The following is a 24,456-nucleotide window of genomic DNA, read 5'->3' as shown; positions in this document are numbered from 1 at the left end:
TCTTTTTACTTTTTCCTTGTACATTTTGTTATTTTGTACGCTTGAAGTCGAAATTCATCAAGTTCATTTAACTGAAGCATTCGCTTCTTCCTAGCTGCATCTAGATCAAGGTTTAACCTCTTCAATGCCCAATAAGCCTTATGCTCAAGCTCCGCAGGTAAATGACATCCCTTACCATAGACAAGTTGAAACGGGAACATCCTAAGTGTCAAGGTTTAACTTCTTCAATGCCCAATAAGTCTTATGCTCAAGCTCCGCAGGTAAATGACATCCCTTACCATAGACAAGTTGAAATGGGGACATCCCAAGTAGAGTCTTATATGCTGTTCTATAAGCCCAAATAGCTTCATCGAGCTTCAAAGACCAATCTTTCCTTGATGGACAAACAACTTTCTCTAGAATGCACTTGATCTCTCTATTAGACACTTTAGCTTGACCATTAGTTTGTGGATGATAGGCAGTAGCGATGCGATGATTCACATTATAGCGTTGCATCATAGAAGTGAACTTACGATTGCAGAGATGCGACCCCTCATCACTTATGATAACTCGTGGCATTCCAAACCTTGTGAATATCTGCTTATGAAGAAAACTCAACACTACCTTTGCATCATTAGTCGGCAGAGCCTTGACTTCTACCCATTTTGAGATATAATCGATTGCCAGAAAATGTACTGATTATTGCAGGATGAGATAAATGGTCCCATGAAATCGATTCCCCAAACATCGAAGACCTCAACTTCAAGCATCACATTTAAAGGCATATCATCCTTTCTAGTAAGATTCCCAACTCTTTGGCAACGATCAAACCTTAAAAATGAACTGATGTGCATCCTTAAACAATGTAGGCCAGAAAAAACCTGCTTGAAGAATACGAGCCGTTGTCTTTTCACCACCATAATGTCCACCATAAACTGTGGAATGACAGTCTCGTAATATCCCCTCCATCTCACAGAATGGGATATATCTCCTGATGATCTGGCCAACTCCTTGTTTAAACAAATATGGTTCATCCCACATGTACCACTTCACCTCATGCAGAAACTTCTTCTTTTGAGCCGTATTCATATTAGGAGGAATTATATTGCTGACAAGATAGTTCACATTATCTGCGAACCATGGCTCTTCCTCTTGAACTGCGAACAACTACTCATCCGGAAAAGATTCGTTGATCAATGTCTTATCATGTGAAGTAGAATCGGGATTCTCCAATCTAGAGAGATGGTCAGCTACTTGATTTTCGGTACCTTTTTGATCCTTGATCTCTAACTCAAATTCCTGTAGCAAGAGCACCCAACGAATAAGTATAGGCTCCAAATCCTTCTTTGAGACCAGATAGCGAATGGCAGCGTGATCAGTGAATACTGTCACCTTTGTCCCAAGTAGATAAGATCGAAATTTTTTGAAACCAAAAACTATAGCCAAGAGCTCCTTCTCAGTAGTGGTGTAGTTCATTTGGATCCCATTAAGCATCTTACTAGCATAGTAGACCATATGAAAGATATTATTCTTGCACTGCCCAAGAACTACTCCCACTGCATAATCACTTGGATCGCATATCATCTCAAAAGGTTCTGTCCAATCAGGTGCCTTAATGACTGGTGCAGTTATTAAACTCTTCTTGAGAGTCTCGAATGCTGCCAAACATTCATCATCAAATTTGAAAGGCACATCTTTCTCGAGCAAATTGCACAACGGCTTAGATATCTTAGAGAAGTCCATGATAAAACGCCGATAAAAATCCGCATGACCAAGAAAACTACGGATTCCTTTCACAGAAATAAGTGGCGGAAGATTTTCAATGACCCCCACCTTGGCTTATCCACCTCAAGGCCCTTGCTAGAGACTTTATGCCCAAGAATGATGCCTTGTTGCATCATGAAGTGACATTTTTCCCAATTGAGCACCAAATTAGTTTCCACACACCTTTTGAGCACCAAACGGAGATTATTCAAACATTCATCAAATAAATGTCCAAAGACGGAGAAGTCGTCCATGAACACTTAAATATTATTTCCAATCATATCAGAGAATATATCCAGAAGAAACCCTGCGAAACACAAACGTGCCAAATGGACAAGTGAAAGTAGTCTTCTCTTGATCTTCTGGTGCAATGCAAATCTGATTGTAGCCCGAATAGCCATCTAGAAGATAATAATACTCATGACCAGCTAACGTGTCAAGCATCCGATCAACAAATGGAAGAGGGAATTGATCCTTCCTCGTAGCTTTATTCAACTTTCTGTAGTCCATGCATACCCTCCATCCTGTGACTGTTCGAGTGGGGATGAGCTCGTTCTTCTCATTTGCTACCACAGTTTACCTTCTTTCTTAGGTACACATTGCACGGGGCTCACCCAAGAACTGTCAGAAATAGGATATATGATTCCTGCATCCAGCCACTTTAGAATTTCTTTCTTCACCACTTCTTTCATGATAGGATTAAGTCTTCGCTGTTGCTCAACAGTCAGATTGCTAACTTCCTCTAGCAGAATTTTATGCATGTAGTACGAAGGGCTGATCCCTTTTATATCTGATATAGTCTATCCGATGGCCGATTTGAATTCTCTCAAGATCTTCAAGAGCTTGTCCTCATCACTACCTGAAAGGTCAGATGCAATAATAACAGGCAAAGTAGATGCATCACCTAAAAAAGCATACCTAAAGTGTTCAGGCAATGGTTTAAGCTCCAAAGTAGATGCTTCCTCAATAGATGGTTTGAGCTTTCCCTCAGCATTCTTGAGATCAGTATTATAAAGAGATTCAAATGGCATTTCTAGCTTTTGCTTCCAAGGAGAAGCATTTAGATATTATAGTTGCTCATTGCCTTCCTCATCTTCACTGTCAAATTCCCCCAATAAGGCTTTTTCTAAGGCATCAGACCTTAGCACATGATCAAGTTCTGAAGTACTGCAGAATCAATCAAATCCACCTTGAAGCACTCCTCATCTTCCGTAGGGAATTTTATCGCATTGAATACATTGAATGTTACATCCTGATCTTGCACTCGCATAGTAAGTTCACCTTTTTGCACATCGATCAAGGTACGGTCTGTAGCCAAGAAAGGTCTTCCCAAGATTATGGGAATCTTCTTATCTTCCTCGAAATCCAGAATGACAAAGTCTGCAGGAAAGATGAGCTTGTCCACCTTTACTAGCACGTCCTCCACGATGCCTCGTGGGTATGTAATAGAACGATCAACCAATTGTAGAGACATGTAGGTGGGCTTCAGATTAGGCAAATTCAGCTTTTTGAAGATAGACAACGACATCAGATTGATGCTTGCTCCCAAATCACAAAGACAATTGTCGAATGACAACTTGCCAATGATGCAAGGAATGGTGAAGCTACCTGGATCCTTAAGCTTTGGAGGTAACTTTTGTTGCAGCACAACACTGCACTCTTTCGTTAGAGCAACGGTATCAAGATCATCCAGTTTCACCTTCCTTGAAAGAATACCTTTCATGAATTTCGCATAACTAGGCATTTGCTCCAGAGCCTCAGCGAAAGGTATGTTGATGTGAAGTTTCTTTAACACCTCCAGAAACTTACCGAATTGCTTATCCAACTTTTGTTTTTGCAATCGCTTAGGAAAAGGTGGTGGAGGATAGAGCTGTTTCTCCCCTGTGTTACCCTCAGGTAGAGTGTGTTCAACAGTTGTCTTCCTTGGATCCCCCTCTTTTTCCTTTTGCTTTTCTTCTTCATCTACAACTTCAGCTTTTCCATCTTTTGCTTTTTCAGCATCAACAACTTTTCCAGACCTTAAGGTAACAGCTTTAACTTGCTCTTTAGCTTCCTTCCTGCCTGGCACTTCAGTATCACTGGGAAGTGTGCCAGGTTAACGATTGAGCAAGGCATTGGCTATTTGACTGATTTGATTCACCAAGGTCTTGATAGAAATAGCCTGACTTTTGCATAGCAGCTTTAGCTCCTCGAAATCAGCGCTAGAAGGTGGAGCAGTACATCCTTGTTGTGGATATGATTGCTTTTGAGCATATTGCTGAGGTTGCTGGAATCCAGGTGGATTAAACTGTTTACTTACAGCTTGCTGATATGGTTGCTGAACAGCATTCTGATTATTGCTCCAGCTGAAATTGGGATGATTTCTGTTATTAGGATGATAAGTAGCTGGTATAGACTGCTGTAGTCGCTGATAATTGTTCACATACTGAACAGATTCATTAATAAGAGAACACTGATCCATAGTATGAGATCCTGCACAAAGCTCACAGATAATAGCTATTGGATTGACTCCATAGTTGGATAAAGAATCGACCTTCATAGACAGTGCTTGGAGCTGTGTTGCAATAGCTGGAGCTGCATCAACTTCCAGAATACCTGCTACCTTCCCAGGCATCATCCTTTGAGTTGGGTTTTGATACTCATTTGTAGCCATAGTTTCAATGAGATTATAGGCCTCAGTATAGCTTTTGGCCCACAAGGCGCCTCCAGAAGCTGCATCGAGCATGGGCCGAGATTGGGCACCCAAACCATTATAGAACCCAGTGATCACCATCCAGTTAGGAATACCATGATGTGGACAATTTCTCAACATCTCCTTATAGCGCTCCCAAGCTTCGCACATAGATTCTGCTGGTTGCTGCGCAAACTGAGTAAGAGCACTCCTCATAGCTGCAGTCTTGGCCATTGGATAGAACTTCACCAGAAATATTTTGGCATAAGATCTTCCCAAGTAGTGATGGACATAGCTGGTAAAGAATATAACCAGTCCTTAGCTTTATCTCTAAGAGAGAATGGGAAAAGCCTCAACTTGATAGCCTCATCAGTGACACCATTATATTTGAAAGTATTGCAGATCTCGACAAAATTCCTGATATGCATGTTGGGATCTTCAATCGCAACACCTCCGAAAGAAACAGAATTTTGTACCATCTGAATAGTGCCTGACTTGATTTCGAAAGTATTGGCCTGAATAGCCGGATGAATGATGCTTGACTGAATGTCTTCAATTTTAGGCCGAGAAAAGTCCATAAGAGCTGGATCTGCTGGAACTATACGATCACCCATTATTACAGTTTATTTCTTTTCACTCTCTTTATCCGAATCTTCAAAATATAACTTCTCCGGAATGTCAAGAAGTGAATCTGTCTCCTCAGCCGTATCTAGAGTCCTCTTGCGAGTGCGAGAATGTGTTTGCATAAACGCTCGCTAGAGTACCTGAAACACAACCGAAAACAGTAAGTAACAAGTCTTAATCAATGAGTCCTAATGACCACTGATGGCAAATACATAAACTAAACAAATTAAGACCGAGTCCCCGGCAGCGGCGCCAAAAACTTGTTAGGCACAAAGCATGCGCTAATAATTCACGCAAGTATGCGCGTTCGCAAGTAATATAGAATGATTTCTAGTTCGTTCCCACAAAGACTCTGATTAATTATATTTAATTAACACTCACTCACCAATGTATGATTACTCTTCAATGTTAAGACAATAACACTTAAGGTTGATTAACTAATTATTAACTATGAAAATTAAACACTTAAATTAACACTTGAATTAACAATATTAAACACACAGGAGATCATAACTTCATTACTACCTCATTCAATAGTTATTGTTATTACCCTTAGCATGTAATGGTCATGATATTAATCGAACAACACGAAACTGATAAAAGCCAACTTTCGTTGCAAAAATACCATTCTTCCAAGCATCCATAATTAAGATAGAAGTTGAATAGTCATCAATTATGTTGAGACCCTATATGTCTACATAATTTGACAACATAACGATTTAAGCACAAGTTATTCTTTAGGATTACACAGGGCAAGTAAAACCGTTAGAGTTACCCACTAATCATGCATACAATACATGAACCTATGCTAGCATGGCAAGTTCTAAATCTCAAAATTCATTGTCACTTCACAAGAGATTAACACGCTATCTTATATGTTCGCGACGCACATAAGACGAATAAGCACAACCTATGCTAGATATCATACAATCATCACATACCAAGGTATTAAACAATTAACTAAAGAAATCTATAGTAAATCCTCTACGACCCCATGATCACGATTAGCCCATGATAGAACTCATCGTCACCATGGGTTCATATGAAAACATGATAATAACACAACGAAATAAACTAATAAAAATACTTAATAAAAACAGAGTACGTCACAAGAGTATTAAGGTTCAAAGTACAGAAAACTAGCATCCACTGTTACAATGAATTAAAAGAATCACAAGATAACGTATGCTTCCTCTTCTTCGTTGTTGCGTGCTAAAACGGTCTTCTTAATCTTCTCTCCTTGTTACTTGCTCCTTGCTTGTTACTTGTGAAAACATCTCCCAAGATTACTTATATAAGAGTCCACAAGAAACAGCGCCGTCAGAAGCCCAATAGAACTCAAATTAGAAAATCCAGAATCTAAAATTCCGACCCCAGGCGGCCGCCTCCAATCCCACGCGGGCGCCTGCTTTCCAGGCGGTCGCATGCAGTTTCTAGGCGGGCGCCTGTACACATTCTGGAAAATTCCACTTCTTGCTTCTGATTTTGCTGATTTCTTCACAAACGCCCCGTAACTGGTTCCAAGTACTTCCCTAGGCTGATTATGATGAAATCTCCCTAATTACGCAAGTTATACCCTGAAATAGCAAAAACACTAGAAAAATGCATCAAATACACAAAATACTTGATTTCAAGACACCAATTCAAGCCATTACAAAATGTTCTAAGTGGTATAAAATGCCACTTATCAGAAGACTTTCAGTTAAGGAAGGAAGCTGATTTACAAGAGAAGATCGAGACTAAAATAAAAGAAGATATGCATGGAAAGAGTTAGAAGACTGGAAGACTTGTAGAAGATATCTAATTGATATATTTTAGGAGACAGAATTGTATTCCATATCAATTAGAAGTTATCTTGTAACTGTGTACTATATAAACACAGACTTAGGGTTTACATTAAATGTGTTATCATTATCGAGAAGATTAAACATTATAACCTAGCAGCTCTTAGTGATATTTGTTCATCACTGAGAGAGAACAACAATTCATATTATAACAGAGTTTATTGAATATATTTGATCTTTGTTACATACCTGTGTTAAATCGATTTGATTATATTAACACTGTATTCAACCCCCTTCTACAGTGTTATGTGACCTAACAAGTGGTATCAGAGCTTATTTGTTAACACACAAACAATAAAGATCCAAACAATCATGTCTGAAGAAGCACAAACTCTAACCAAGCCCACTAAAACTCAAGAAATTCAAAACACTCAAACCCACAGTCGATATGAGACTATTAGGGTTCCCATACTGAGACCTTCTGAGTATCCCATATGGAAAGTGAAGATGGCTATGTTTTTGGAAGCTACATATCTAGAATACCTTGACAGAATTAATGAAGGACCACATAAGCCTACCAAGCTCTCTGTTGTAGTTGCTGATCAACCAGCGAAGACCATACCAAAGGAGAAAGGTGAGTACACAGCTGAAGACATCTTATCTATTGCCAAGGATGCAAGGGTAAGGCATTTACTGCATATGTTGGAACTATCGAATCTTGGCCCTGCATTTTATGATATTAATTAAAAGAGTATGAATAGAACATTAATCTTAATCGCTACGACGCAAGCGATTCAAATCTACGTCTTCTACTGTATTCCTTGATTCTCCTTGGACGAAGTGTGGGCTTCGATCTCCCAAGGTGTACCTCTTCCAAAGCTCCGAAATTCCAAAACCCTAGCTGGCTCCTTGAGAAAAATGGCTCCCTCTCTCATACCCTAGGATGTGATTTCGTTTTTTATGTGTTCACCCTAGCTTTAGGAGAATGAGAATATATATAGGCTACAGTAGGGATCATGGACCATTAGGTCAGGCCTTCCAATGACATTCCGGGCCAAGCCCAATGTCATTAAATATTAATTCAATCCACTAAAGAATTAATATTTGCACTACCTTTCCTAATTCCGTAAATTAATTATTTAATTCGGCTCCCATATTAATTGCTTATAAATTCCCCATGTTTAAGATATCGCATGTACATTAATTAAATTAATTTCTGACAATTAATTTAATCAATATATTTTATCCTTGATCATCCACTCAACCTTATAATTATTCAAGAACAAATCTGCCTGCAGGACTAAAGCATAATTATCTTTATGAGCTTTCAAGAGGACATCATCACCCGAATATTTTTCGCACACAGTTTCCTTTTATAGTTAATATCCCACTCTGCATATGATGTCATTTACCAATACATAAATTCGTAATTTAAAACAAATTACTTAATGTATGAATCAAGGCATGTGCATTAAATACAAGTGTCAATTACTACATCCAGATTAAGAACCTAAGCAATAATAATATCGTAGAATCTTAGTTCTTCTTTATTTTCAGAATAAAAGAAACAATTATTCTACTATTTTGATCCCGTTCAATATACACAAAGTATACAAGTATTATTCAATAGTTAAGATAAAATATTTCTAAATAATACTTCAGCCGTTCCAGTGGTTTGTCTAATACCAATTAGACTGTGAACCTTTATTATATTATATAAGGAGTTTGACAATCTAATCTTCTGCTATCCCATTTGATACTAGATTGTCTACAATATATAATATACAGACTATGTGAAAACATGCATTCAAGATTCTAAAATAATTTATTATTAAAGTATATACTTCAAACGAATATTTCAGTATAAACCCTAACAATCTCCCACTTATACTCAAGATTTTCTTTGAATATATCAGCGTTTATTACAAGCAATCCACTACCAACTATATAACTATGTGACCAAGTATCTGACTCCTAGCGCTTCCACGTGCTTCTGAAAAGCCTTAGCTGGTAAGCTCTTCATGAAAGGATCTGCTCGGTTATCCTTTGATGCTATATCAGCCACAATGATATCTCCTCGCTTAACGAACTTCCGTATGAGGTGATACTTACGCTCTATGTCTTTTGCTGCCTTATGGGCCCGTTGTTCTCTGGTATTTGCCACAGCACCAGTATTATCACAATAAAACGTGATTTGCCGTGGTAAATTAGGAACCACATCCAAATCCAGCAAGAAGTTTGGGAACCATATAGCCTCTTTGGCTGCCTCAGAGGCTGCCACATATTCGGCTTCCATGGTTGAGTCTGTAATGCATTTCTGCTTCACACTCCTCCATATTACGGCTCCACCTCCCAAAGTAAAAACACATCCCGAGGTGGATTTTCTCTTATCCTTATCTGTCTGGAAATCTGAATCAGTATATCCCAGAGGCAATAAATCAGAGGACTTGTAAACTAACATATACTCCTTAGTCCTTCGCAGGTACTTGAGTATTGTTTTTACTGCACTCCAATGTTCCTGTCCTGGGTTTGACTGGTATCGGCTAACCATGCCCACGGCAAAGCAGATATCAGGCCTCATAATAACATAGCATACATTAGGCTTCCACATGCCAAAGCATAAGGAACTGCCTTCATGTTCTCTATCTCCTTAGGTGTCGAAGGGCACTGATTCTTTGATAGAGAAATTCCATGTCTGAAAGGTAAATTACCCTTCTTGGAGTCCTGCATGTTAAAACGAGCTAATACATCATCTATGTAGGGCTCCTGAGATAAAGCCAACATCCTTTTCTTGCGATCCCTTATAACTTTGATCCCAAGGATGTATGCTGCTTCACCTAAGTCCTTCATTTCAAATTGTTTGAAAAACCATGCCTTTATTGAAGACAACATCTTAACATTGTTTCCAATGAGTAAAATGTCATCAACATATAGTACTAGAAAAACCACTGCATTTCCCTCACATCTCTTATACACGCATGCTTCGCTTGGACTTTGATCAAATCCATACGACTGGACTGCCTGATCAAAACGAATGTTCCAATACCTAAAAGCTTATTTAAGTCCATAAATAGACCTCTTAAGCTTACATACAAGATGCTCTTGGCCTTCTTTAATGAATCCCTTTGGTTGCTGAATATAGATGGTTTCTTCAAGACTTCCACTAAGGAAAGCTATCTTGACATCCATTTGCCAAATCTCATAATCGAGATGAGTTGCAATAGATAAAAGAATACGGATTGACTTAAGTATGACTACCGGCGAAAAGGTTTCCTCATAATCGATACCTTCTTTCTGAGTATACCCTTTCGCAACAAGTCTTGCTTTCCAGGCTTTCACCTTTTTATCTAATCCCCTCTTTTTCTTGTAGATCCACTTACATCCAATAGGTTTTATACCTTTGGGTGGTTCCACGAGCTCCCAGACCTGATCAGAATACATTGATTCCATCTCAAATTCTATTGCCTTTTGCCAAAGATCTGCATCTTTGTCTTGTATAGCCTCTTCGTATGTATGGGGATCATCATCATGTTCACCAGAGACCAAGTCTGAAGACTCTCCCAAAAACTATGAATCTATCAGGCTGTTGAACAACCCTCCCACTACGACGAGGCACTGGTGCCGTATTAGTGACAGGTTGTACATTTTGTTGTGGTTGTTCTACTTGTACTACAGCTTTATGGGTATTATCTGTCCCTCCCACTAGTTCCTCTAAAACAACACTACTCATGGGTTTGTGATTCATTATATAGTCCTCCTCTAAGAATCTTGCATTGGTGCTAAAAATAACATCTCGACTCTTCGAACTATAAAATAAATAACCTTTCATTCCCATGGGGTAGCCTACAAACACTTTACTTCTATACGAGATTCTAACTTAGTCGTGTTCTTGTTCAGCACATGTGCCGGACAACCCCATATCCGAATGTGTCTTAGACTCGGTTTATCCCCGGTCCACAGTTCTAAGGGGGTTTTAGGAACCGACTTAGAAGGTACTAAGTTCAGAAGATAAGCTGCTGTCTCTAAGGCATGTCCCCAAAATGACTTGGGTAAATCCGAATAACTCAACATCGATCTAACACTCTCTAAAAGAGTCCGGTTCCTTCTCTCTGCTACACCGTCCTGCTGGGGTGTGCCTGGTGCAGTTAACTGGGATTCTATCCCATTTTCTGATGAATATTCCCTAAATTCTCCAAGCAAGTATTCGCCACCACGATCTGATCATAGTGACTTGATACTTTTATTAAGTCGCTTCTCCGTTTTAGCTTTGTACTCTTTGAACTTATCAAAGCACTCAGACTTATGGCGCAACAAATAAACGTACCCATATCTAGAATAATCATGAATAAAAGTGACGAAATACTCATAACCACCTCTTGTTTGGATATTCATGAGTCCACATAAATCAGAGTGAACCAATTCTAACACTTGTTTGGCTCTATCCCCCTTTGCCTTGAAAGGCCTATTAGTCATTTTACCTTCCAAGCAGGATTCACAAACTGGAAATGGCTCCACTGCCAATGAGCTTAAAGGCCCGTCTACTACCAGTCTTTGAATCCTTCTCAAGTTAATATGACCTAATCTCAAGTGCCAAAGATATGTTTGGTTCAAACTAGAAGGTTCCTTTCTTTTAATAGAGTTAGAAGATGTGTTGTTCAATTCCCTATATTGCAGTTGCAGTGCCGGTTGACTAGGATTAATTATATACAAATTGTCTTACAATGTTCCAGAACATATAATTCGTTTATTCATCATAATAGAAACATTACGATCCAAACAACCATTATAACCATCCAAAGCAAGTTTAGAAACCAAAATTAAATTCCTTCTAAAAGAAGGTACATAAAGACTATTGCTCAAAACCAAAATCCTATTAGAACCAAAAGATAAATGAATAACTCCTACTACAACTACTGCTACTTTCGTAGCATCTCCCATGAACACGTATATCTCACCATCTCTAAGCATTCTAGATAGTTGGAACCCCTACATAGAATTACAAACATGATCAATGGCTCCTGTATCTACACACCAAGTGCTCGTAGATATAGCCGCTATAAATGTTTCTGTAACTAGAGAAAGATACATACCAGTATTGTTTGTCTTCTTAGGAAGATGACAATCTTGTTTCCAGTGACCTGACTATTTGCACCTGAAGCACTTTCCCTTATACTTTTTCACACCACCTTGAACTCCCACTGCCTTCACAACTTTTTGTATCTGAGCCTTTTTCTTCTTCTTAATACCTTTCGGCTTAGAGGAAGAACCTTTCTCAACAACATTCACTTGAACACTCTGCCGAAATAATCCTTCAGTTTCCTGAAGTTCTGTCAGCAGTTCCGCGAGACTATACTGCCTCTTGTTCATGTTGTAATTCAAGCGGAACTGCTCAAAACTCTTGGACAAGCTCATAAGGATAATGTCAATCTGGGTTTCCCCGTCAAGTTCAGCACCAAGGATCTCTATCTCATTTAGATGTGACATCATCTTGAGAACATGATCCCTTATAGGTGTTTCTTCAGCCATCTGAGTGTTCATTAAAGCCTTCATGGCTACTTGCCTAGCAGCCCTATTCTGATCTCCAAAAAGTTCCTTGAGATTAAAGAGCATATCCGAAGTAGTGGCCATAGACTGATGCTGATGCTGCAAAATGCCCGACATTGCTGCCAGAATGTAAAATCGCGACATCTCATCAGCCTTAATCCACCGCTTATAAGACTCTTTCTCATCTTCAGGAGCATCAGCAGCATGCTGATCAGGCTTGGGTTCATAAGTGTAAAACTTGTACTCCTCAACAGTCAACACAATGTCCAAATTTCGTTTCCATTCAATATAGTTAGGTCCGGTAAGTTTGTTATCCTTAAGTATGGTGAATAGTAGATTAAAGCCCATTTTATCCTGAGAATCATGCATAAAAATACATCACATTACACATAAATAAGGGTGCATTAAATATTAAGACCTATTGATTCCTCTAACAATTATTAAAATTAAATGCACTAACATCTAAACACCATAAGTTTCTGGTATGCCACGATGTGTGACATGTATACCACCTAAATTTGTTTAAATGTTACTTCGGTCCTATTACTAAACAATATGCCACGTTGGGGTGGTGTATATTATTTTTCATAGCTAAGTCTATACCATCATCAAATCTTAAATTATTCGAAATCTATGGAACTTGGTACGCCACGATGGGTGGCGTGTATACCTTTCAATATTCGTAATTTTTCCTTGAATAGAATACTTCAATTCAATATTCATCAATGGTTTGATTTCTAGGTAGTGGAGGAGTCACATCGGTCTCACTTAATACCCGCAGCCTTACAAGTTCGATGAACCCGTTTTTGACAAAATCGCCCCATATCAGAAATAAAGAAAATTCGTATTTATTCCTTTTTAAAACTTATTAATTTAAGAAGTTTGTTCTAGTAATTTCTATAACATTCTAGACACCATAAATTACATGTCACGACGGGTGACGTATATATAATTTATATTCGTCTTTATGTTAAATTATATACAAACAATAATGGAGACCATGGGATTTAATTTCATATTAATTCCCTCTCCCACTTAGTATTTACTTTGAGGATTTAATCTAGATGTATCGTCCTATGTTATTTCTTCGAAGTCCACATGTATTATAACAACACAAAGAACACATAACATAGTAGCATACTATCATGATTAAAGCATTAATAAAAACATCTCTATGTCCATGTCATTCTAGCATGCTAAGGGTTAGTATCACATGGCATAACAACACAAACAAGAAACACATAGTAGCAATAATCAAGAGAAGCATAAATTATGTAAAACATAATAAAACACATCCACTATTATGGCCCCAAAAAAATAGCTTCGAATTCATCCTTCGAAAAATTCTGGAAATCTTCGAGAGCCCGGTTGGAGGCCTAAACAGCCTCAAAACGCCTTGAAATAATGGGTCAATGGTCTTTGATCGCAAATCGTCTCGTTCTACCATTTACGAAAAGGTATCGTACGCCCAAATTGGACATCGTATGCAAAATCTGCAGCCAAAACAGCGAAGCACCCAGAAAATAGAATGTAGCAGCGGAAAATCTCTGTTTCTTGCAACTCCATTGATCACATACAAAATAATACAGATGAACCAGCCTATTCTATTACATCAGATCATAATCTAAAACAATTATAAATTTATTTACAAGATTACAAGATCAGAATGGGAAAAAACAAAACTTTCACGATCAACCCTCGTGATTTACAACAAAACCACGATAAACCATGTGGAATCCAATAATAACAAAATAACCACGATTAAACCACGTGGGATCCAAACACATAATTAAAACATGGACCATAATAGTGAATAATAACCTGCATCACAGAATCAATATAAGCATACCACTATATACATGCATATTTAATCATGACATGGACAACATATCATAAAACGCAGAACCTAGAACCAGGCTCTTGATACCAATTGTTGGAACTATCGAATCTTGGCCCTGCGTTTTATGATATTAATTAAAAGAGTACGAATAGAACATTAACCTTAATCGCTACAACGCAAGCGATTCAAATCCACGTCTTCTACTGTATTCCCTGATTCTCCTTGGACGAAGTGCGGGCTTCGATCTCCCAAGGTATACCTCTCCCAAAGCTACGAAATTCCAAAACCCTAGCTAGCTCCTTGAGAAAAATGACTCCCTCTCTCAAACCCTAGGATGTGATTTTGTTTTTTGTGTGTTCACCCTAACTTTAGGAGAATGAGAATATATATAGGCTACAGTAGGGATCATGGACCATTAGGTCAGGCCTTCCAATGACATTTCAGGGCCAAGCCCAATGTCATTAAATAATAATTCAATCCACTAAAGAATTAATATTTGCACTACCTTTCCTAATTCCGTAAATTAATTATTTAATTCGGCTCCCATATTAATTGCTTATAAATTCCCCATGTTTAAGATATCGCATGTCCATTAATTAAATTAATTTTGACAATTAATTTAATCAATATCTTTTATCCTTGATCATCCACTCAACCTTATAATTATTCAAGAACAAATCTTCCTGCAGGACTAAAGCATAATTATCTTTATGAGCTTTCAGAGGACATCATCACCCGAATATATTTTTCGGACACAGTTTCCTTTTATAGTTAATATCCCACTCTGCATATGATGTCATTTACCAATACATAAATTCGTAATTTAAAACAAATTACTTATGTATGAATCAAGGCATGTGCATTAAATACAAGTGTCAATTACTACATCCGGATTAAGAACCTAAGCAATAATAATATCGTAGAATCTTAGTATTCTACTATTTTGATCCCGTTCAATATACACAAAGTATACAAGTATTATTCAATAGTCAAGATAAAATATTTCTAAATAATACTTCAGCCGTTCCAGTGGTTTGTCTAATACCAATTAGACTGTGAACCTTTATTATATTATATAAGGAGTTTGACAATCTAATCTTCTGCTATCCCATTTAATACTAGATTGTCTACAATATATAATATACAGACTATGTGAAAACATGCATTCAAGATTCTCAAATAATTTATTATTAAAGTATATACTTCAAACGAATATTTCAGTATAAATCCTAACAACATAGTGCCATTGATAATGTCATTTCAAACAGGGTAATTCATTGCAAGACTGCAAAGGAGATATGGGATGCATTGAAGACAAGATGCCAGGGAACTGATGTAATCAAGAAGAACAGGAGGACTATACTCACTCAAGAGTATGAGCACTTTGACTCAAAAGCTGATGAGTCATTAACTGATTTATATGACAGGATTGTCAAACTGTTAAATGATATGTCACTGGTGGACAAGGAATATGATCTTGAAGATTCAAATCTAAAATTGCTTTTAGCTCTTCCTGAAAATTGGGACTTGAAGTCTACTACCATAAGAGACAACTATGACCTTACTGAAACTACTCTTGATGAAATTTATGGTATGCTCAAGACTTATGAACTTGAGATGGATCAAAGGAGCAAGAGGCATGGAAGAAAGTCAAGGACAGTTGCTCTTAAAGCTGAGGAAGAATCTTCTAAAGTGGTTGCCTCAAAGAGAGGCAAAGGAAAGGGTCTTATCATAAAGTATGATTCGGAGTCATCATATTCTGATGATGATGATTCAGAAACTGAAAGTTTACCTGAAATGGATGCTGATGAAGAGATGATGAAACTGTGTGCTCTTATGGTGGAGGGTATCACAAAGATAGCCTACAGGAAATTCAGAAAAGGCAAGAAGTTTTCCAGGCAAAATGGAAGTTTTGATAAGAAAGGGTTCAGAAAGTCAGAAGGTAAAGGAAAGTCTGATAGAGGAGAAAACTCAAATGTCAAATGCTACAATTGTGGTGAAAAAGGCCACATATCTCCTGACTGCAAGAAAGGAAAAAGTGACAAAGGCAAGGAACTTGTCACAAAGAAGAAAAGCTGGACATACACTTCAGATTCTGAAAATTAGGTGAACTATGCCTTGATGGCAAATGCTGATAGCAGTCCTGAAACTGCTGAATTAAAGGTACCTTAAACAACTTATGCTTCTCATACTGATGATATTACTGAGTTGAGATTATATCTTAAAACTATGTTCATTAGTTATAGAGATCAAACTTTAACATGTGAAAGATTAACATCTGAAAATCTTGCTTTTAAGAAAAGGAATGACTATTTAGAAAATAAGTTAGTTTTTCTTCATCAAACTAAGAAAGAAAGGGATGATGCTTTGTATGTTAGAGATGAAGTGTTAAAATTGAATGAATCTCTAAAAGCTGACTTAGAAAAGGAAAAAGAGATTATCAGAACTTGGACTAACTCTGGCAGAACAACTCAGATTTTACTAAATAGTGGAAACTGGAAAGAGGGCTTAGGTTATGGCGATGATAAAAGTGAGAAAGAAACTGAACAAATTGAGCCAATTGTTGTTAAACAGAATGCTAAGCCAAAGGTAAATCCTTTTAAGTTTGTAGCAAAAACTGTAAAGTCTGATTCTGAAAAGATGAAAGAATCTAGGACAGAAGTAAAAGAAAAGTCAACTTCTAACAAATTAGAATAGGATAAACCAGCTGAAGTAAACATAGGCTTAATGACAAAGAAGCATCTTAAGTATAAGCTGAAAGAAATTAGAAATGTCAACAAGGTAAAGGAAGCTAGGAAAAATAGGAATGGAAAGGAAGGTGTGAATAAAAGCAATAATTATATGCCTGTTCCTAATGCTCCTAGAAAGAAATGTTATAACTGTGGAAACTCTAACCATCTTTCTTCTTTTTGCAGGAAAAATAAAGATATAAACTCTTTACCTCCTAAATCAGGAGTTAAGAGTCAGTATGTTAGGTTTAAGCCACAAAATCCTTGTTTTCGTTGTGGTAGTTTATGGCATTCCATTTATACTTGTAAGGAATACCATAGTTTGTACTATGATTATTATCAAATAAAACCTTCTTTGAAGAAAGTTAGAATTGTTCCTTCTAGTGTAAAGTCTGATGAAAAGTCTGATATAAATTCTGATAAACAGCATGTTAGCATAAACTCTGAAACTAAATCCGCTGCAAATGCTAACAAACTTAAAAAGGCCAAAGGATCCAAGCAAGTCTGGGTCCTTAAAACTAACCAATAGTGGTCTTTGTGATTGCAGGGCAATAGGAAAAATATCCTAGTGCTGGACAGTGGATGTTCAGGACATATGACTGGAAATAAAGCCTTGCTATCAGACTTTGTGGAGAAAGCTGGCCCAGGAGTTTCTTATGGAGATGACAACATGGAAAAAACTCTGGGATATGGCAATATCAATCTTGGGAATGTCATCATTGAAATGGTAGCTCTTGTCTCAGGACTTAAACACAATCTGCTAAGTGTGAGTCAAATCTGTGACAGAGGTTATCATGTGGATTTCTTTGAAGAACACTGTGAAGTTGTAAGCAATTCTACAGGCAAAGTGGTTCTGAAAGGTTACATGCATGGTAACATTTATGAAGCCAGACTTTCAACAGGTTCTGATGGTTCTGCAATTTGTCTGTTGAGTAGAGCATCAATTGAAGAAAGCTGAAATTGGCACAAAAGACTCTCTCGTTTAAATTTCAACAACATAAATGAGCTAGTAAAGAAAGATCTTGTGAGAGGACTGCCAAAATTAGTATTTGCTCCTGATGGCCTTTGTGATTCATGTCAAAAGGCAAAGTAAAGAAAATCTTCATTTAAGAGCAAAACTGAATCTTCAATTCTTGAGCCTTATCACCTACTACATGTTGATCTATTTGGTCTAGTCAATGTCATGTCTATTGCAAAGAAGAAATATGATATGGTTATAGTGGATGAGTTCACAAGGTACACTTGGGTGTATTTCTTGCACAAGAAGAATGAGACTGCATCTACTCTAACTGATCATGTCAGACAGCTGGATAAATTGGTCAATGATTCTGTTAAAATTATAAGAAGTGATAATGGCACTAAGTTCAAGAATTCAATCATGGAAGAGTTCTGCAAAGAGCATGGAATCAAACAGTAATTTTCTGCACCTGGAACTCCATAGCAAAATGGAGTTGTAGAAAGAAAGAACAGGACTCTTATAGAAGCTGCACGAACTATGCTTGATGAAGCAAAGCTACCAACCTACTTTTGGGCTGAAGCTGTACAGACTGCTTGTTTTACACAGAATGCTACACTCATAAACAAGCATGGAAAAACACCATATGAGATGGTGAAGAAAAAGAAGCCAAATCTGAAATACTTTCATGTATTTGGTTGCAAGTGTTTTGTTCTTAAGACTCATCCTGAACATCTGTCAAAATTTGATTTAAAAGCTGATAAAGGAATTTTTGTTGGATATCCACTTTCCACAAAAGCTTTCAGAGTCTACAATTTAAGAACAACGGTTGTCATGGAATCGATCAATGTATCTTTTGATGATAAGAAGATTACCGGACTTGAAGATTTCAATGATCATGATCAGCTAAGATTTGAAAATGAAGATTTAAATTCTGATTCTGTAAATTCTGATGACTTAAATCCTGATCCTCTAAGTTCTGACGGGTTAAGTTCTGATGTCATTGAAACTATGGTAACTACTGAAAGGGAAAATGCACCTGTCCAGGGGGAGCAAGCTGATGATCCTACCATAACTCAAGACTCTCAAGAAGCATCAGAACCTGTCACTGGCTCTTCAAGTTCTGATTCATCAAGTTCTTATGAGCCAAATTCTGATAATTCTGAAAATTCTGATACTTCAAATCCTGAAGGATGCAACTCAAATTCTGAAGTTTCAGAGAGCATAACTACAGGGGGAGCATCAGAAAATGCTGATGAAGACAGCATGGATCATGGGGGAGGATCCAGTTCTAGAGAACAACTTCCATTTGCAAGGGAGTGGACTAAAGCACATACACCTGACTTAATAATTGGAGATCCTGAAGCAGATGTCAGAACTAGAACAACAACATCAAATGAATGTCTCTATCATTCTTTTCTATCTCAGACTAAACCAAAGAAAGTGGAAGAAGCTCTTCAAGATGCTGATTGGGTGCAAGCAATGCAGGAAGAGTTGAATGAATTTGAAAGAAATAAAGTCTGGACCCTAGTGCCAAGACCAAAGAACAGATCAATTGTTGGCATAAAATGGGTGTTCAGAAACAAAACTGACAGTGATGGCATAATTACAAAGAACAAAGCAAGGCTGGTTGCTAAAGGCTACTCTCAACATCAGGGTATTGATTATGATGAAACATTTGCACCAGTTGCTAGATTGGAAGCCATAAGAATCTTTTTGGCTTATGGTGCTCACAAAAAGTTTAAAGTCTTTCAAATGGATGTGAAACGTGCTTTTCTCAATGGAGAATTGGAAGAAGAGGTATATGTTGAACAACCTCTAGGATTTGAAGACGCAAAATTTCCAAATCATGTCTACAGATTAGACAAATCACTTTATGGCCTTAAGCAAGCTCCAAGAGCATGGTATGAGACTTTAGCTCAATTCCTTCTGGAAAGTGGATTTCACAGAGGTACAATTGATGAAACACTGTTCTACCTCAACCATGGAAAGGACTTACTTTTGGTACAGATATATGTTGATGATATCATATTTGGTTCTATAAATGTCAAACTATGTGAAAGGTTTGCAAAGCTAATGCAATCAAGATATTAAATTAGTATGATGGGAGAACTTAGTTATTTTCTGGGACTTCAAGTCAAGCAAAATGAAGAGAGCACTTTTATCTGTCAATCCAAGTACACCAGAAATTAACTCAAGAAATTTAGAATGCAAGACAGTTCAACTGCATCCACTCCCATGGCCACTGCAACCAAGTTAGATAAAGATACTGGTTCATCAGTAGATATTACTAACTACAGAGGTATGATTGGCTCTTTACTCTACTTAACCGCAAGTAGACCTGATATCATGTATGCTACCTGTCTTTGTACAAGATTTTAAGCTGATCCAAGAGAACCTCATCTAATAGATGTGAAAAGAATTTTTAAGTACCTCAAGGGTATAACTGATCTAGGATTGTGGTATCCTAGAGAATCAGATTTTAAGCTAATAGGTTACTCAGATGCAGATTTAGCAGGATGCAAAATAGACAGGAAAAGCACTAGTGGAAGTTGCGAATTTCTGGGAGGCAGATTGGTTTCTTGGTTTAGCAAGAAACAGAAATCAATTTCCACATCAACTGCAGAAGTAGAATATATTGCTGCACGAAGCTGTTGTGCACAGATTCTTTGGATGAAGAATCAGTTACTGGACTATGGGTTAGAATTTTCTAAAATACCTATTTACTGTGATAATAAAAGTGCTATTGCTATGACAGGTAATCCAGTGCAACACTCAATGACAAAGCACATCAGCATTAGGTACCATTTCATAAGGGAACATGTAATGGAAGGTACAGTGGAATTGCATTTTATTCCAACAGATCAACAACTAGCAGATATCTTCACAAAACCACTGTGTGAAGCTACTTTTACAAGACTAGTAAATGAACTTGGAATGGTTTCAGGTTCATTCTCTAAATCTGCTTAGTTTTTGTTCTCATGCATCAGACTTTATGATCAATGTTTACAAATTGTCTTATCATCATGTAATCGTTGCCTAAATTATAATACATTAAATATTGATTGTTATTTGATGTGGATCTATATACTCTGATAGTGTTTTGACTGTTCTTTGACTATTCAATCCAATGAGGATAACTGTGCTAGATGCTGACCTAGTAGTCTTTAACATACTGGAAATCCCATGTTACGACCGGCATTTTATGTAATATTATTTGTGGATTGGGTATAATATTAAAGTCAAATAAAAATATATTCAATGATTGTACGCTAGTGTGAGTGAAAATTTCTGCATTATAAATTTGCTTTGTATAGTATATGATTTTTCAAAGCAAGAGTTTATTTAATTTCTTTATTTTTGATTTATAAGGAATATTCTAAGCTTTGGAAAAAATTTCTTTTAAAAGGTATTTTGTTCACAAATTTTGAAAATGATTTTATAAAGTCTCTAAAAATCCAAGTTATTTTATGATATAAATTTTATAATTTTTGAACTTGTATTTTATTTTATAAAAATAAATCTTTATAAATTTTATTTGTTATAATTAGCAAATTACGTGGCTACCCTTGCATGCAAATACTCTTCCAATTCAACTAAGGGCAAGGAAGACATTTCCAACCCCACTCACTTTATTCTACTAACCAAATTACCCCTTTACCCTTGCATGCAAATCTACCTAACTATATTGGAAGGTTACTCTTGTAAAATCTCAAATCCACTCACTTTTGGCCAAATAAAAACCAAACTAACATGATTATTACTCCATATTCACCCCACTCCACACTCCACCCTCACTCTCTCCTCCCTCCCTCCTCCCTCACCTCTCGGTTTTTCCTCCCTCTCGGCAATCACCATAGCCGAAGCCCCCATCCCCTTTCTTTTCTCCATTCTTTCACTCAAACATCCATCTTATATTCAAGTAATATTGCTCCCTACATGTTGTTCTTGTATATCTTAAGAGTTTAGAGTAGAAAAACTTATGTGTTGACCTTGCATGGTGGTGTTTTATTAAAACTCCAAGTGAATATCCTTGATTCTTGTGAATTTAAGGCTTTCACCATGAGTTATAGTAGCAAAGGGTTGAGAATGGCTAGACATGAGTATGCTACACTCATGCAATTGTTGTTTTCACCCTAATCCATTCGGCCATGACTTGATAGGAGCCGAATAGATGGTATTTTGGTTGTCATGTTCCACTTTGTGTGTTTTTATGATGATAACATGAAAATCTTAGTGAAGTCTTGATAAAACTCTTTACATGCTAAGTGATCATCTAGGTATATCTTATGCTAGGCTTGCATGTCAATTTTATGATAGGACATATGTAGAAAATGTGTTGTTTTGGTTTGAAAAACCCGAAGGCATGCATGCATGTGGATTTCTCTTAGAATATTATAAGATTTTGATCATTTGGAAAGATTTTGTTAGTGAGCCTTAATTTCAGTAGGAATAATATGTTAATATTGATTTATGCTTCTTGTTGCATGGTAATAATTCGTGGTTATCTTTTATAAAAATATATATCTTGTTGTTTCAAAAGCATGAAGATTTGTGATTTGTGAAGTGTAGTCTCTTTTGTTTTGCCATAATTGCACCTTAGGTAAGGATGATCTCACCAAGGTTATTTTGAGAATAAGGGAGTTAGTTCAGTAGAATACCATGTATAAGTCTTGGTTTAAGTATTTAGTTGTTGTTAGTTGGGTTTGTCAAGTCAAAACCTTGGAAAATGAGAGTTATAGTTTCTGCAGAAAAATCAGTATAGCACCCTGAGGTTTAGAGTGAGTTTTGACCATGTCATTGGTGTGCACTTTGAGGCCCAAGCTACCAGAAGTTAGTATTGGGAGTATATAAAAGGTTTTAGGAGTTGGTTGGAGGTTTGCATGTCATTTGGTTAGTGGCACAAGTAGAATAACAAAATCTGTCCAGCAGGGGACAGTTTTGTTGCAACTTAGAAATAGGGAGATTTGACCATGTCATGGGTAGGCCCTCATTAGGACCAATTGGGCCTTAGTTAGAGGGAGTGTCAGAGAAGTTTTTCCAACCATAGTTCATAGGATATGAGTCAGAACCATGTGTTGCAAGTTAACTCAAGTCAGGGCATTTTCTGCCCAGAAAAACAGGGGAACCTTGGACTTTTAGCTTAGGCCCAAGAAGGCCCAAGCCAGGCCCTTGAGGCACATCAAATTTGTGAGATGCCCTTAGGTCAGGAGAGTCTTGTGTAAAAGTTTTGAAGGAAAGCTTGTGGTTTAAGAGTGTCTAATGTACTCAGGAAATCATAGTTGTCATTCTGAAATTTGCACCTAGTGAGCACTTTCACTTATCACATAGTTTTAGAACACTTAGAAGTGAGTATTAGGTCGACCACCATAGTTGTAAGATAGTATAAGGTCAGTAGAGAAAAAGGCACATGTGAGGGTCAATAGATTTTGGATAATTTAGGAAAGGCACATCGAGTTAGGAAGCCAAAATTTGAAGATCTTGTCTAGTTTAGCGACCAAGTGACTTAAGTTGTGAGTCGAGATCATCCAAGCCTAGTGTTGCATTATGGTGTTATTTGGTATTAATATACGATATGTGATTATGTGGCTACGTGTGTACAATTGAAATATAAAGGTGGATATAAATTAAGTGCATATAGGCCTAAGTGCCATCCGTGTTTAATTTCGGGTTGTAAATAGGTTGAGATAGTAAGAATATATTATAATGAGGATTATTATTATTTATGTAGGATCTCGAGATGAGGGAAAACTTGCCATAAAAGTCGAGTGAAGCTCCAGTTGCTCCTACCAGTCAGACCAGACCAGCCTATCTCAAGGCAAGTGATTCAACTTGACCTTCATATTTACTATAAACAGTTCATATTTATCGATGCAATTATCCTGAGTTATTTTGATATGTTTAAATCAAGCGTATCTCTCGCTTATCTTTGAATTACATAGAGATGTCATGAACCCTCAAGTATGTATTGCAAGTAGTTCAAAAGTCTCTTCATGATAGTTAAATGCCATGATAAAATAAAGAGTTGTTATATTACTTGATTGATCCTCTTGATTAACATGATGATGATTCCTAAGTATTGATATCTCATCCTGATACTTGAACCCCTATAGAACCTTGCCTTGAACTTTGATAGTCAGAAACTTACCAACCTGATTCCTCATTGATTGATACCCTCTTTCCTATCCTAAAGCTTGTCAATTCTGATATATATACATTCATCCTGAGCTAGAGATCATTACCTTAATACCCATTGTATTCGTGAAGCTTATCTTCTTAATGATCCAACACCTGTACCTTGACGAGAAACCATTGCTTTAAGCCCAGTTTGGCATTACCCCTTCATATTATCCATTAGTCTCACCATATTTTCCTGTTCAAGTTCTGACACATGAAAACCTTTTGGTTACCCTAATAGAGTAAAGTTTTGTGAATCATGGCCCTGAGATTTAGTACCATATTTCTCGTGTTTCGAGTTGATCTATATTCCCTTAATAAAAATATGTACTGTTAAAAGAGATTTTGTTACAATTCGGCATCAGTTTTTGAAATAAATAAAATGTGGG

At 37.1% G+C, this 24,456-nt stretch overlaps 1 non-coding gene across 1 annotated transcript; it reads left to right on the top strand.

Annotated features, from left to right (window-relative positions):
* The first annotated feature begins 4,526 nt into the window (after nt 1–4,526).
* Nucleotides 4,527–4,633, top strand: LOC141715878 (small nucleolar RNA R71). Its single transcript, XR_012572623.1, has one exon. It is a non-coding gene; the product is annotated as a small nucleolar RNA R71 (small nucleolar RNA).
* Nucleotides 4,634–24,456: the final 19,823 nt, after the last annotated feature.

This window comes from Apium graveolens, chromosome 3 (assembly GCF_009905375.1).
Source record: "Apium graveolens cultivar Ventura chromosome 3, ASM990537v1, whole genome shotgun sequence".
Classification (NCBI taxonomy): Eukaryota; Viridiplantae; Streptophyta; class Magnoliopsida; order Apiales; family Apiaceae; genus Apium; species Apium graveolens.
This window is presented reverse-complemented; position numbering and strand designations above follow the sequence as displayed.